The sequence below is a fragment of the Panthera onca genome, chromosome C1, assembly GCF_046562875.1.
Source record: "Panthera onca isolate mPanOnc1 chromosome C1, mPanOnc1 haplotype 2, whole genome shotgun sequence".
Lineage (NCBI taxonomy): Eukaryota > Metazoa > Chordata > Mammalia > Carnivora > Felidae > Panthera > Panthera onca.
This window is the reverse complement of record NC_138346.1, coordinates 4,553,110-4,569,299: the sequence shown is the minus strand read 5'-3', so window position 1 is coordinate 4,569,299 and position 16,190 is coordinate 4,553,110.

Here is a 16,190-nt window from a genome sequence, read left to right as displayed (position 1 = left end):
GCTGTCATCTGGAGGTCTCCCTCAGCTCCTTCCCGTAGGGGCCTCTCTGTAGGGCGGCTCACAGAACAGAAGTCGGCTCCACCAGAGGGAGCAAGAGAGAGAGCGTAGGCAGGACGGCAGCCAAAGTCTTTCTTCGACCTAATCTTGCAAATGATTGCATCACTTTTGCTTCTGTCTTCTCTTGGTTGCTGTACCACGCATTGTTTGAAAATGCCTGCAAAATGTTAACACACAACTTTTGCCCGACTGCGTAGTTGTTCACGGCAGGAGGGCTGGCACAGTACCAGTTAATTCATCAGGGCTGGACAGAACTAGGGTGATTTTTATTTTAATAAATAATTGCCTGTCACCCAGCTCTCTCTGCTGAATGTCTTGGGACTCTGAAAGTGGCTCTGGTTCCCTCATGGTCAGAGTCTAGCACAAAGGCCTTGTCCTCACTCTCACGCTGGCCTGTGTGCCAGCCTGGACGATCACCTACCAAACCCAATCGCGTTCTCTCATCTGCGGAATAATGCAGGGATCTCTGGTGAGGAGGAAGTTCTATTTTCCACGGAACCAGCAGTGGGGGTGGGGTTACCTCTATTTCTGCTTGCTTCAAGGCCTGGTGAATTGGCAAGAAGCTGAATTAAGGTCCTCTTCCCCCCCCCCCCCCCTTTTTCTTTGTTTTTTTTTTGTGACTTGTAGGCTGTAATACCATTAAATGATATCCTGGGTACAGAATTCAGGCAGAGGTAACTGGAGAAAAGAAATGGTCAGATGTGAAGAAAAGGAAACAGAAACAAAAACAAAAACAAAGAACGAAAAAAGAGAATTAGATAAAAGTCCTAGAAGATGATGGGGTGCCTGGGTGGCTCAGTCGGTTAGGCATCCAACTTCGGCTCAAGTCACGATCTCCCAGTTCATGAGTTTGAGCCCCGCGTTGGGCTCTGCGCTGACTGAGGGGTCTCAGTTGCTGCCTGGGTGGCGTTCGACCTCGGCTCAGGTCGAGATCTCACCATTTGTGGGTTTGAGCCCCTCATTGGGCTCTATGCTGACAGCTCGGAGCCTGGAGCCTGCTTTGGATTCTGTGTCTCCCTCTCTCTCTGTCTCAAAAATAAATAAACATTAAAAATTTTTTTTGAAATCCTAGAAGATGAGTCTGTATTAATTTTCTATTGTGTAACTCATCATAAACTCATCATAAACTTAGCGCACAGTCCCCTCAGTATCACAGTTTCTGTTGGTCAGAAATCCCAGCCCAACGCTGCTGGGTTCTCTGCTCAGGGGCTTGCAAAGCTGAAACTGAATGCTGGCTGGACCGCATTCCCTTCCGGAACTCTGCCTCCTCCTGCAAGCTCATTCAGGCCGCTGACAGAATTCAGTTCCCTGTGGCGTGGGACTGAGCCCCCCAGGACTCAGATCCTAGAAGCAGGGCGGAGGGCCCAGCTCTGCGGCTTTCTCCGTTGCCCGCTGCAGCGCACCTCTGCAAAGCCAGCCGGAGAACTCGCTCGTGGGCCGCAGTGGGAGAGCCGATAGCTTGTAACCTGATCAAGGGAGCCGCTAGCCCATCTCGGGTGTGGATCCACCCCCACTCAAGGGGAGGGGATGATGCAGGCATATCTACCAAGGGGTGGGCATCTCTGGGGCCTTCTTAGAGAATTCTACCTGCCACAGGTTATGAAGTCAGGTGGCTAGGAAAAAACCCACTTCTGCTAAGAGAGGAAATAATCAATAGGCATTACTTGAGAGGTGGGTCTCTTAATGCCCAGCCTCCAAACATGGAGATATGATACCAAATCTGTGTCGTATCTGGGGTTGCTGCAGGATTGGTTACGTGAGTCTTACGCGCACATGTAAGGCTTCTGCAGAATTGACACTGCTCTGGGAGTGCAAGAGAATTAGTGTGTGAACGCGTGCGTGCAGTAAAATATCCCGTATCGGATGCCTCCCTCTTCCTCGCTCAGAGATCAATCCATCATTCTTCCACCTTTGCCTCTTTTAGGAAGTTAACGCCTTCGAGCCTGCCTCGCAATTTCTTTTGCGCTTTGGAGCGGCTCCCCGCCAGTTGGGAAACCGTCCTGCTAGACAGTTTGTTTGCCCTTTGCTCACTTTTGCGTTCAACTTCCGGGTCACCAAAAAATAGAGTGAAAACGACCCATCACGAACGCAACCCAGCATAAGGCTGAGCGCGGCCTTCGTGCGGCGGGAGCCCTCCTAAGCAGATGGGGCCAGATTCCCTGATCGAGCATCGACTGAGTGCCTGCAGTCTACCAGGAAACCTGTCCTTCAAGTGGGGCTGCCCTCCGGGGTTTCTGCCTTCCCAGAGACATTTCTGTGTTAAAACAAAACAAGACAAACGTGTGCTGAGCAGCGGTGTGTGAGGTTTTCATAATGGCACAAAATACCGCTTTGAACTACGTTTGCTTTACCGGAAGAAAGGAAGGTGCTGAGATCAGACACACTTTCAAAGTTCACAGTAGTAACCAGTGACCTTTAGGGGGAGCCGCACGGGTCCTTAGCTGCTGACTTCACAAGCGGAGGTGCGTCTGGCTTGCCGGTAAATCCAGGGGTGCAATGATCCTTTGGCAGAAGCAAGTGGCGTGGGGTACAGAGACCCATCAGCAGAGCCAGGGGTCGCTCCCCTGGCCCAGCGAGGTGGCGGGAAGGCTTGCGGTTCGCGGCATACGATAAACACGAATGGCGGAGCAAACATAAATCAGGAGAAGAAGGAATTATTAGTGGCACGTTGACCTGGTATGAACTTGTAACAAGTTAAGAGGTGTGATTGATAGCTTTCCTCATTCTCCAGGCCCAGAGAGAGTCACCTTTTACTGAAATGTAAACATTCTAGGAGCACTTCTAATAACAATCGCCAACCATGTCTCAGCCGAGGCTCAAAATTCCCGCTAGGTTGGCTTGTTGGATGCAACGATTAAGACTCAATTTATACCACGAATTCCTGCAGGATGGCTTGGAACCTCCAGCTGTTTATCAGACTGGGGCTTTCTGGAATCTCCTCCGTGAAAGCTTAGCCAGTGCATGCACCAAGACGACCACGTTTTCTTTCTCAACACTGACGCCTCCTTCCCAGAAAATAAAATTTCCTGTTCTGTCTCTTCTTCAGCAAACTGCCTTTTCCTAAGGCACACAGGACTGACCAGCGTCCTAAATGATTTCTCGTGGTTTATTTTATTATCTTTTCAAATTTTTCATCGAAGTATAGTGGACGTACAATCTTAGATTAGTTCTGGGAGCACAATGCGTTGATTCGACCGTGCCCTGCACACTCCTCAGGGCTCCCCAGGGTGAGCGTGGTCCCTTCTGTCCCCATCTGACGTTATCGTGACGTTAGCCGCTATCTTCTCTTTGCAGTTCATCATCCCCATGGCTTACTTATTTTATAACTGCACATTTGGGTGGCTGGTAACGTCACAGCTGAGAGCTGCTGTCCCCTCCCTGCTCCCTCCCTCCATTCACCTCCTCCATAGGGGACCCTATGGATCCCACAGGTGTCCCAGACCTCCCCTCCGCCCGGCCCCCGTCACAGCCACCCCTCCCTCATCCGACCCCCTGCAGGGCTGCTGTTTATTTATTTAGTTTTTGGTTGTGAATGGCCGAAAACCAACTCACATGGGCTTTGCGGAAAGGGACGCGCATCGGCCCCCACACCGGAGAGGTCGGGGTCAGCGGTGACTTCACGCAGAGCCACGCAACGCCAGGTTTGTGCTCCTCCTCCGTCCCACGTGCTCGGTGCCTCATCCTCTGTGACCGAGTCCTCAGTCCCTGCGTGGTGGTGAGCAGCGAAAGACTCTTCCTTAGCCACGTTTCTGCCCAACTCAGATAATTCAGAGGGTTCTAGGACCCACATTATTTTCCTTTGGACCACTTTCTTCTTGCTCGTCTGGGTCTGTGCGCAAATGAACCCATCTTGCCCCGCGTGTGAGTGCAAGGTGTGGGTGCCAGAGAATCTTTCCTGTTTCTCCGGGCCCCGGGACGTGCTCCAGGGACTTGTGGCTGACAGTGACCCTGGTTTCGCTTAGAACTTATGGCTAATGGACATGCCGTACTTTAAAGGTGCCGTCGCGTTTCGTTGAGAGGCTCCAGCCTCTTACTGAGCTGACTCAACCGCACTGGGAGTGCGTGTGCTTTGTACCTCTTGCCCGTGAGCCTTCCCGGCCGGTTCACACGCACAGTGTCCTTAACGCACGTGAGTGTGACGACCTCACCACGATACACCCTCTGAAATGCGCACACACGAGCTGGGCTGGAGTTTTCAAATTCCCAGGCGCCGGGTCCGTTCAAACCCTGTGAAGTGTGGTGTTTTCGCATATTTGCAGGATAGCCCCTGATCCGTGGTGAGGACAGCCCGCCTTTCCCCAGTTTACAAGGAAGAAATAATTCACTTTGTTGACTTTTTATAAATATTTAGTTTGCTGACATGCGTTCAGAGCCTTTGCCGAAATCACATGTTTCCCATGTAACCAGAAAAACAGAACTGACAGCCACGAGTCGAATAATTGAGACCTTTCTTTTTTACTAATGTGAAACGTATCTCGTTTCAGCTTTATCAGATAAACTCCGTTGGGGCGGCAAAGGGCAAAGTGTGGGCGTTCTGTGTTTTGTTTGAGTCCTGAGTTTCTGAGGACTCTTCGTGGGGCACCTCTGTATCGGAGGCGATTCTGCTTTTGGTGTTCAGGTTTCTCCAAGAAGAGAAGGGGAAAGAGACAAAGTGGAGAACGTAGAAAACGCAGAACAAGATGGCGGACGCCAACCCAACCATACTGATAATTGCACTAGACGCAAACGTTCTAAACGTCCCGGCCAGAGATAGGCTAGAAGTGCCTTGAATCTCTGCCTGGAAGGGTCTGACGAGGGACCCTGGGCCATGCCTACGAACGACTGTTGTGTTTGTATTTTGTCCAGAAAGGAAAGCCCCAAATGACTTCAGTCATCCTCACTGTCTCCATTTCCCTTCTAATGCCACCAGGGTGGATTTGTAGAAATAGCCTGCACCTGGGCCCGGCCACCCTTTAGTGGACCAAGCTCTGAGCTAGGCCTGGGCTCTGTGCCTCCCTCCTTCTGAGTGTGAGGACACTCGGGTCCTCATCCAGCAAAAAGCTGTGGGGGTATTTCCCTTACAAAACATTCAGAGTTGTTTTGACGACAAAATAACATCAAAACACTATTTGTAGTACTTTATTTATTTTTTTATTAAAATTTTTTTAAATGTTTATTTATTTTTGAGAGAGACAGAGAGAGAGCGCGCGTGTGAATGCACACGTGGGGGAGGGGCAGAGAAAGAGGGAATCCGAAGCAGGCTCCAGGGTCCGAGCTGTCGGCACAGAACCCGATGCGGGCCTCGAACCCCTGAACCTCGAGATCATGACCCGAAGTCGGATGCTTAACCAACTGAGCCACCCGGGTGCCCCTATTGGTAGTATTTTATACTTGGTAAGCACTCTACACTCATACGCGTGCACACACACTTGCACTTTAGGCCTCATAATGAAGCAAGCTTTATTGTTGCTATTGTGTAAATAAGGAAAATGAAAGTCATGTAACTTTGTCAAGACACTGAATCTGTCAAGAAAGCCTTATACAGTTTCCACTTCTTCCCACGGTAGAAGCAAAAGAATCCCACTCAAATTGAGTTACACAGAAAGAGGAATTTGTCGAGAAGATTCAGGGACGTCCCCAGAATCCAAAGTTAGCTGGGCCTTACAAGGGCCAGAGTTCCAGAAAAACTGCCAGCAACAAGGACCGCTGGATTCCCCATCAAGCTCGGTTTCTCCATGGACATGCTTCCCTCTGCCGATCTGTTCTGTCCCTCCCTCTGTTCTTTTCTGTCACACTTCGAGTCTTTCCACAAGTGAATCCGCGCGAGATAAAATACGGTACACGTTCTAACACATTGTGCGCTAAAGAAAAACACGACGTTACCTGATGAAAGGGAAATTATTATATGTTAAGTTGAAATTATTAACCATTTTTCAACAAGGCGAAATTATTTTTCACATAGTGCTTCATACCAAATTGCATTTATACATTGCCATCTGCGTTACTCAAAATTTTTCTTAAGAAATTTTTTTTTAACGTTTGTTCATTTTTGAGAGACAGAGAGACAGAGCACAAGTGTGGGGAGGGGCAGAGAGAGAGGGAGGCACGGAATCGGAAGCAGGCTCCAGGCTCTGAGCTGTCAGCACAGAGCCCCACGCAGGGCTTGAACTCACAGACCATGAGATGGTGACCTGAGCTGAAGTCAGACACTCAACCAACTGGGCTACCCAGGCATCCCCCAACCTTTTTTTTTTTTTTTTAAATTTCACATACATTTTAGAAGGGTGGAGCCGGGAACAAAGGTTTTGTGGGCAATCCGATGTGCCCCTCTCTCGTCTGCTCGGGCCAGGTGTCTGTGCCTCAGCTCCAGCTGCTTGAGGAACGTTAGCCAAAAGGCAGGGACAGCTGCTGTCCCCGGCTGAGATCGCAAGTCACCCGTCCCCACTCCCAGATCACATGTGGCTTCTTAACCACTTCTTTACGGCTGCTGTCTCCCTGCTTGGAGGTCAAAGAGTTGTCCCCCACTTCCCCATCCCCTTCCGAAGCCCTACAGAGCCTCATCCAGATGTCCAGACTCCAGCTGTGGACAGGGGCTGTGGCAGCCACTACAGTTCTCTTGGAACCAGAGGAGATGATAACGTGGAAAATCATCTCCTGAGGGTGTTGCGATGCTCTTGCCTTGCACCATCCCCACTCGACACCCTCCCAGGCCGAGCCCCCAGAGGCATCGCATCTGAGGTCAGCAGATGTCCGCCGCTGTGCCGATAGGTAGGGCTGTGCAAAGACAGATCCGACCCGAGGCAGCTCCCAGGGCAGGGGGTCGCAGCCCAGGTGACCAGAGCCCATGTATTGGGTCTGCTGGTCGACCCGCCCATCGCTGAGGTTCCCTTTGAACATGAATCTATTAGTTCCTCTTCCGTGGCCAGCCACGGGTGTTATGTGAGCTGCACCTGTTCTGTGCTACCCCTTCTCTCTCCGCTAGGAAGGAACATGGGCCCACGGTCCATTTAGTAGATGTTCCTGGTATGCTCTGCCTCAGCCTGGGTTCCTGAAGTCAACTGTGAGACAAGTAGATGATTTGGGTGGTGATCCCAGAAAGCTCCAATAAGGGCGTCTGGAAGTGAGATGGAGAAGAGAAAGAAACCAACAGAGGCGCATTTTCCAGCGGTTTCCACTGTGGCGATGGGGTCTCCCTACGGTTGAGGGGCACCAGAAGACCCCAGAGCCACCTGCTCATGGGGTGGGAAGCCAGTACTCTTCCTGGTGGCCGTGCTTCGAGGCACTGCCTGCCCCAATCTGGGAGCCCAGAGAGATCTCTCGGGCGGGGGGACAGGCCTCTGTGGTAGGGACACCCCTGGGCTCCTCGGAGATGATCCCAGCCCTGGGTGCCTCCTTGAGCACCAGCGTGAGTCTCGGGTGAAAGACAAAGGCGTAGACCCCTTTGCAAAGGGCAAAGGGCCAGCAGGAGCACATCTTTGAAGAAAGGCAAATTAAAACCACTGTTACTGTTTTCAAAAATATTCTCAACGGCAAAGTCTCAGTGAAGGGCAAGGACATAACACTCAGGAACTAGCGAGGATTCTCGAGAACCAGCTCTGTTATACTTCGGTGGTCAGAGTATAAATCCGTATAAAATTTGAAAGACGCGTTGGCGACGTGTACTTTTAAGTGATTCTCTTTAGCGAAAGTAACATGGGCACGTCTCTTCTTGCCTCATGTAAACGGTCTGGGGTAGAGAAGATACTTAGAACTATTTTGCTGTATTCTTCAGGAGAGGTGAAGAGCCATTAAAAACTAATCGAGGACTGACACTTATCCTGTATCCCCACCAACCTGCCCTAACTCATCGTTTTTTTGCCATTATCACCCACTGAAATGATGTCACGTGTAGTTTTCAACCGGTTTAGTGTCTACTTCCTTGAGATCACATAAGCTTCATGACGGCATCACTTGTCTTGTGTATGAGTGCCTAACCTGTGCCCAGCGGAGCCCAGTGAAAGCAGGTTGCATCAGTGAGTGAGTATACGAATCGGAGGTTGAGCACATCTTTGCTGACCTTGCTCTAGGGAGATGAGGAGACTGTGGGCAGGTCGGGGTTTGGCTTCGGTAAAGCAAAGTAAGGCCACCTATAGGTTTGGGGCATTGACCCATTCACCCAGTCTAGTAGGGTTCTTGGTAGGATGTCTTGGGGACACCCCCGGGGCCCCTTACACCTATCAACTCACCAGACAACCATGCTGTGAGCCCCAACCCTCATCCACAGAAAGATTCCATTTCCAGGGGCACCTGGATGGTTCAGTCGGTTGAGTGTCGGACTTCGGCTCGGGTCACGATCTCCCCATTCATGGGTTCAAGTCCCACATCAGGCTCTGTGCTGACAGCTCGGAGTTTGGAGCCTGCTTTGGATTCTGTGTCTTCCTGTCTCTCTGCTCCTTCCCCCACTCATTCTCTATCTCTCTCTCTCTCAAAAATAAATAAACATTAAAAAATTTGGAAAAAAATATCCTGTTTCCTTAATTCATTTTCCTCAGTCAGCTGCTTCTTCCACATAGAAACTGCCTTCCCGGAAAACCTGGCAGGGAAAGCCTGGAGGCTCTTCCAGTCCCGGAGCACTTGGAGGTGATGCTGAGCCTCATCCTAACCATGGCAGAGCAGACACAAGGTATTCAGGAACTTACGACCTTAAGGGACATGGCTGCCTTTGCCTGCCCCTCGTCTCCATGGCACCGAGTCCTCCTGATGACTGGACGTCTTCTCGGAGGAGCTGGAAAGAGAGCCTCAGCAGGGACTTGGGTTGGTGTCCAGAACGGGGAGGTTAAAAGTGACACAGTACGTTGGGAGCTATGCCAGGCCGCCATAGTTCTCATTCATCACACTGCTGGGGTTCCGTGGACCACACGTGGCACAGGGTGTGAAGCAGGTGTCCGTGCAGAGACAGGCCAGGCGTTAGGACAGTCGGCCGGGACGGGCAAGCCTTGGTGTGGGAAAGTGACTGGGACCATGCACGTAGAAGCACCATGTCGCCAATGTCAATGTCGCCAAGGACCCAGCCATCTCAGACCCGACTCCAGTCCCGGCTGGGGACCAGAGTCCAAACCAGCGTCAGGGGACCAACTGATGGTCAAAGCACGGAAAGATGGACACCGGTAGAAGCTGACGGAGGCTGCTGGCTTCTCCGGCACCCCTCCTTGCGTGCTCTTGGGATGCGGCTGAGAGGCGGTGCTTTTGTCCCCCAGCGTTGGATTGGCCATGGCCGAGGAAAGCCCGGCCTCAGCTGGGACATCTGGGGGAAGGGGAGGCTGAGGGTGCCATCTCCGGCAGTCGGGGGTCTTGGGGTCTCCGTGTTGGAATCCAGGCCCTTTGGAGGGAAATCTTCTAAGTCCTGAGTCACGGCAGCCTCTGTGAGAGCAGGTGTGCTTGGTGGCCAGGACGCTCCCCAGGCTGGGCTGCCGGAAGGAGGTGGGCACAGAACAGAAGCAAGGTCAGTGTTGGGGGCTGGGGACCAACACGGGGAAGGGGGGCAAGGTTACGGAAGGTGCTTGCTCACGCTGGCCGCCACCGTGGGCTGTGGGATTCCATTCACTGGACCCTCTCGGGAGCCACATAGAGTCTGCCTTCAAGGATGGTCTGCCCGAGGACGGGAGAAGGAGGAGTTATCCGGGGGCTCCTGTTCTCCACTGTCAGGGGCCACTGTGTGGGCGTCCCTGCCTTGTACGCTCCAGCCCTTATGTATGGGTGACGGGCAGGTGTCACCGGCACAGGGCGGCCTGGGGCCGTGGAGGCCAAGCGCTGACGGCTAGCACCTGCAGGAGGCCGGTTGTTGCCAGAACGGCTCCAGTAGAAGGTGGGTGAGGAGGATGTGAGAAGGGCTCCGGGGGGAACTTTGATGCAGCTCCAGGGCCTGACCCCAAGCCAGGCCTTTGCTATCAGGACAGAGAAGCCTCCTGGGCTGCTGTGAAGTTCATTGGTAGCATGTGGGTGGCCTGTGCCTTTTTATCTAGGGGAACGTGGTGACCTTCAGTCCCGGGTGTTTGCTCGCTGGTCTGGCTCTGGAGGCATGTCCCAGCCTTGGGAATGAAGAAAAACAGCCCTCTTAACCTGAGACTTAGTTTTCTCACCTGTGAAACGGGAACCATAACTTTGATCGAACCACCTCGTGGGCGTCGTGGGCTAATACTAAGTTCGCAATAATGAGTTTCCCGTGGAGGTGCTTTGCCCTTCACAAACCACCGTCCGCGTGTGAGATAACACTGAGAGTCACTGGCCAGCGTCAATGCGTCTGGACTGACCGTTGGAATAGACACATTCTTCCGTTTTCCAGAATGCCTGCCGCACGCCAGGCACTTCTTAGGCGTGGTGATATGGAGTCCTCACTGCAGCCCCTGAGGCCGTGGCTACTATCTGGGTGAGGGCCCAGAAGCTCAGAGAGCACAGCCAGACCCTCCCCGCTCCAGTCTCTGCCTCCTGCCCCCAGTCTCTCACCGCATGGTGTCATGGGACACCGTGACAAGCATCCTAGGGTTCGTGATCAGACGAGAAGCAACCCGTGGGCTGTCCAAGCTGCTGGCTGCTGCGTGGGAGGCCAGAGGCGACAGTGGTCCAGGGCCGGCAGCCCGCCTCGGCTCCAAGAGCGGGGCCGGAGAGGCCCGTCCCAGGAGGCAGGCAGCGTGAAGGACGCTGGTGGGGCTTCGCTCAAGGCCTCCTGACCTGGGCTCTGTGAGGCAATCCGGGGGAGGTGTCTGAACCCTTTGCAGTGGTCTGCAAAGCTGTGTGCACACGGGGGTGTGTGCATGTCGCAGGAAGTGGGTTCGTAATTTTTATGAGGATCTTAATGGTCCACGACCCAAACGTCCTAAAACCACTTCAGCCGGACCATCCCGATGTAAATTCTGAAGGTGCCGGGCCCCCAGAGCACCCCCGGACGCGGCGAGGCTCGTCCGACCCGTCCTTTACGACAGTTTAAATTCCTCCTTTTGCTTTCTTAATGCATACGCGTTCTACTTTCAAATTCCAGGTTTTCCTCTTTTTTGCCTGCTACTATTTATGAGCCAGGGTTAGCCATTTTTCACAGAGAGGTGCAGGGAGGGCAAATGCATATTAATTTTTCGATCAAAGTGTTCCCTTCCACGACCTTTACTGTTTTTTGCACTTTCCCTAAAAGGTGTAATTTTCTTGTCAAATTTACTTTCTCTCGCTGGTATATATTCATGTTCTTTCAAGCAAGTGAGTGTGCGTCTTTTAGGGAATCATCTCTTGCAGATTAATACCCTTTTTTGTTGCCAGGCTAGGAAAAAAAAAATCCCTATTGAGAAAGTGTTTATGTTCAAAGTAGGCTTTCTAAAAAAAGGGGGGGGGGGTTCTTTAAAAAAAATAATTCCCCAAACAACTCTTAACAGGTTCTCCTTCAAAAAGCTCTTTCTGTAACCGGTGTGAAAAGCAGTGTAAACAGATCGGGCTTCCCTTTGCTTGTTAATATCAGGCTGTCACATCTGGTATTCGACTTCTTGGAAAAGGGCTAAAAATCCCGTGTGCTGTAATCCCCTCTTTGATTAGCTGCGACGGAGCGTGTTCTGCAACGTAACAGGAGCTGCAGACACGGCCGGAAAGGAAAAAGCAAGACACAAAGAACCGAAATAAAACGGCCACACAGTAATGACACATTTGCACTATTTGAAGTAATGAAAATGTGGTCCGAAGGAGTCATTCAAGCCGGAGATTGGGCTCGGCCCCGCCCCGCCCCGCAGGAGAAGCTTGGTGCCCTCCCTGGGGTGTGGGCCCCCCACCTTGTAGCCCCTACAAGGCTCGGACTCCTGCACCTTTGAGAAGTGAAGGTCAAAACCCGTACAGCGTGACAGGGGCCTGCGTGCCGGAAGGGGCCTGGGGCAGACTCGTTTTCTGTCCCTTTCTCTGAGAAGTGACTGGGGGTAAGACCAGGCCTTGCGGACCTTCTGGTCAGCAGAGGCCTTGCCCTTAGAAAGGCCACAGGAAACGACAGCGTTGAGCTGCCAAATAAAACAGGATGTCTAGCTAATTTGGATTTTGCAGATGAACAATGCATGCTTTTTTAGAAAAAGTATGTCCAGGGCCTGTGTGTGCCATGTATATCCCACACAGTGCATGGGACATACTTATACTAAAACAATTATCTGCGGTCTATCTGAAGTTGAAGGTTGACTAAGGCCTGTATTCTTACTTGCTGAACAGGCAACCCTCGCTCAGGGCCAGGGAGGCCCAGACAGGCTGTGCCGGCTTTCCGGACTGATCAAGCCTCTAAGAATCTTTAGCAAGCTTTCGGGTTTTAGAACCTCACGTAGATGGAATTGGGCGGTATTTCTTCTTTTATGTCTTCTCTCCCTCCGAGAGAAGGACCCTTGACTTGTTTCCATGTTTCATCTATCATGAGTAAAGCTGCTCCTGTGTGTTTTGGTGTGCAACATTTTTTTTTTGTGGACACACACACTCTCATTTCTCTTGGGCAGAACCCCGGGAGCGGAAAAGCTGGACCTTCTGCGAAGTGTATGTTTAACTGTGTAAGAAGATGCCAAATCGTTGTCCAGAATGGTTGTGCCATTTTATTCTCTGACCAGCTGCCTTGGTCCGTTCAGCCTCTGTAACAAGATCTCAAGACTGGGTGGTTGATACACAACAGATTTTTTTCCCCTCCCCCAAGTTCTGGGGTCTGGGAGGCCAAGATGAAGGCAGCAACATGGGTCCATGCTGGCGAGCGTTCTCGTAACGGTTCATAGCCGGGTCCTTCTCTGTGTCCTCAAGGAACAGAAAGGGCTACCAAACTCTGGGAAGTCTCTTTATTTATTTATTTATTTATATTATTTTTTGTTAAAACAATTTTTTAAATGCTTATTTACTTTAGAGAGAGAGAGAGTGAGAATGAGCGAGGGAGGGGCAGAGAGAGGAGACACAGAATCTAAAGCAGGCTCCAGGCTCCAAGCCATCAGCAGAACCCGACACAGGGCTCGAACTCATGGACCGCGAGATCATGACCTGAGCTGAGGTTGGACGCTTAACAGACTGAGCCACCCGGGAGCCCCTGTGAGCACTCTTTTTTTTTTTTTTTTAAATGAAATTTTTTGCCAAGTTGGTTTCCATACAACACCCAGTGCTCATCCCAACAAGTGCCTTCTTCAATGCCCGTCACCCACCCACTCTTCCCTCCCACCCCCCAGAATCTTTTTCTTTAATTTTTAAAAATGTTTATTTATTTTTGAGAGAGAGAGAGAAATAGAGAATGAGTGGGGGAGGGGCAGAGAGAGAGGGAGACACAAGATCCCAAGCAGGCTCCAGGCTCTGAGCTGTCAGCACAGAGACTGACGCGGGCCTCGAACCCACGAACCGTGAGATCATGACCTGAAGCTTGACCAACTAAGCCACCCAGGTGCCCCTCTGAGAGGGAGAGAATCTTAAGGAGGCTCCAAGCCCAGTGTGGAGTCTGACACAGGGCTGGATCTCACGACCGTGAGATTATGACCTGAGCTGAATTCAAGAGTCAGACGCTTAACCGACTGAGCCACCCAGACGCCCCTGTGAGCACTCTTCTTTGTTATATGAAATTTATTGCCAAATTGGTTTCCATACAACACCCAGTGCTCATCCCAACAAGTGCCCTCCTCAATGCCCATCACCCACTTTCCTCTCTCCCTCACCCCCCATCGGCTGTGCCCTCATGACCTGCTCACCTCCCAAAGGCCCCACCTCCCAGCACCGTCACGCGGGGTGTTAGGACTTGAGCATATGAATCCCAGGGTGGACGCAAACACTCAGCCCACAGCACCAGCAGCGTGTGAAAAGTGCACCTGTTCCACATCCTTGCCAACACTCGGGACTGTCTTTTTAAAACGTCAGTTTTTCTAGTAATTGTAAGATGCTGTTTTATTGTGGTTCTGGTGCCTAATTCTCTGATGATAATTTGGTCGAGAATCTTCTCGGGTGCTTACCGGCCATTCCGGTCTCTAAAAGAATTGTCTGAGTCTTTCGCCCACGTTTGTCTTCTTACTGCGTTATTTGTTATGTATACATTCCGGACACAAGTCCTTTTCAGGTACTTGCTCCCCATCTAGGGCTCGCCTTTTCATTCCCTCAATGACGTCGCTGGAAAAACAGGAGGCTCTATTTCCGATTAAGTCCACGTTATCGACTATTTTCACGTATGGTGTTTTTATGTTCTCAGAAATCTGTGCCTGATTCAGAGTCACACAATTTTCTTCTTATTTTCTTGTAACACTTGGCATATATAAAACAATATATAATATATAATATAAAATAAAAGGTTTTATGTTTAGGCCCATGCCCTGCTTCAAATTAATTTTTGTGTTCTGGTCTAACGTAAGGGGGGAGCCTCCTTCTGTCTTGTGTGATTATCCATTCTTCTCCAATGCTTTACTAAGACTTGCCTTTCCCCAGTGGATCCCATTGGTGTCTTGGTTGAAAATCAATTGAGCATGTGTGTGTTTCCAGCACATTCTGCGTCTTTGCAGACGCCACACTGTCCTGATTACCGTAGCTTTACGGTAAGTCCTAGGAGCGCCGGTGCCTGAGTTCTGATCACGGATGGCTCCGCCTTCTGGGGGAAGCCAAGGCGGGACGGTTGGAAGAAACCTCTCGCCCAGTGCTCTATTGGCGTCTGTCTGTGGTTTCGTCTACACCTTTATCGAAACCTGCATCGTCTCCTGAGTTTATCTCGGACTGGTAGCGTACCAAGCGCTGGCTTTGTCTGTCTTTAGGAGGGTCGCTCCAGCATGCTTGCTTCTTTACCCTTACTCCCTGCAATAATTTTTTTTTTTCTCTTTACATGATCCAAAAATGCAAGTTGTTGAAGGTTCTTACCAGTAAAATTTACTTGGCATTTTTAACTTCCTACCTTCCAGTCTTCTCTAACTTTTGCTGCAGAAACATCACCACAACAGACAAATGCCGGTGTTATGTGTCAATCCCAGCAGTTTTCAGCCTTTTTTTTTTTTTTTTTTTTTGGCTGTTGGTGACTTCGGGTTGGCGGCTTGCGATCAGGAAGGGACGGGGGCATTTGCACCCTGGAAACAGGCAAGCGCTACAAATCAGGACTCTTTTCCTAACGTTGTTGAACGTTGACGAGCACATCGTTGGGTTCAACCTTCCTGCTGGTGGGGAGACAAGGCAGCGACTGAGTTGTCATACGTGCTGTCGTGTGGGGTGAGGGGAGGCGCGCATGGCCTCCGGCAGTTGTCTCAGGGACGGGGATCTTCCTGCTTTACAGAGTCGCCCACGCACACTGTGTTCGTGGAGTGCACCGGGTTAATTTACACTAGCCCCAGAACAATCTTGGAGCCAGTCTGCAGAGGGGGCTCCCCTGGAGATGGTGTCTAATCAGTGGGCGTGACCAGCAGGGCCACCCTCGGGCTGTGTGTCCCCGTCCACGCCCGCCTTCACACCATTCATTTACTCCAGCAATTGCAAAAGGTAAGGACCCCCTACTTTCAACATCACGAAGTCTGTTTACGCAGAGGCACGCTGTAAAAAAAGTGTTGGAAAACTCCCCGTCCTGTTGTAGCTCAATAATTACCTCCCAGCATTTGGACCACCCCTCAGGTCTCCGATGCCATGGAAGCAAATCGACGGTGAGAGACTTGTCGTTCTATTTACACGAGTTCGGGTCAGGAGGGAGTGGTCCGGGTTCCATCCCGAGCAGCATTGCGGTGGTTTAAGAGAAGTAGCAATCAGCTTGGGTCAAGTTTAGGCGTAAGGGAGCAAGTACGCGACGTTTCCTGGACACAGTGCAGACCTGAGAGGAAGCCAGCATTGATCTGGGACAGCACTCGTGGATGAGAATCCGGCGTGGAATTTCTTCCCCCGCATCTTGAGAGAGTCCTGTAAAAACTCAGAGCAGGCCGTGACGCTTCGCACTCTTGGCCACGGTTTCTGTTTCCGAGTTATCCACGAGGGCCCGCTTGTCTGATACCCGGTGATGACCGTGGAGGCTACAAAGAAGATGGTTCTAGGCCTCTGGTGTCCAAGACTTTTGGGGAAGAGACAGAAATTAGACAGTCTAGTGTGAGCAATGCTTTACCGAAGCAACAGAGAAAGGACGTTTTTCTGCATGAGCTGCTGTTGGGCGTACAAAACGGTGGGTGGCAGTTATCCTGGCAGACGGGAAAGGGAATAGC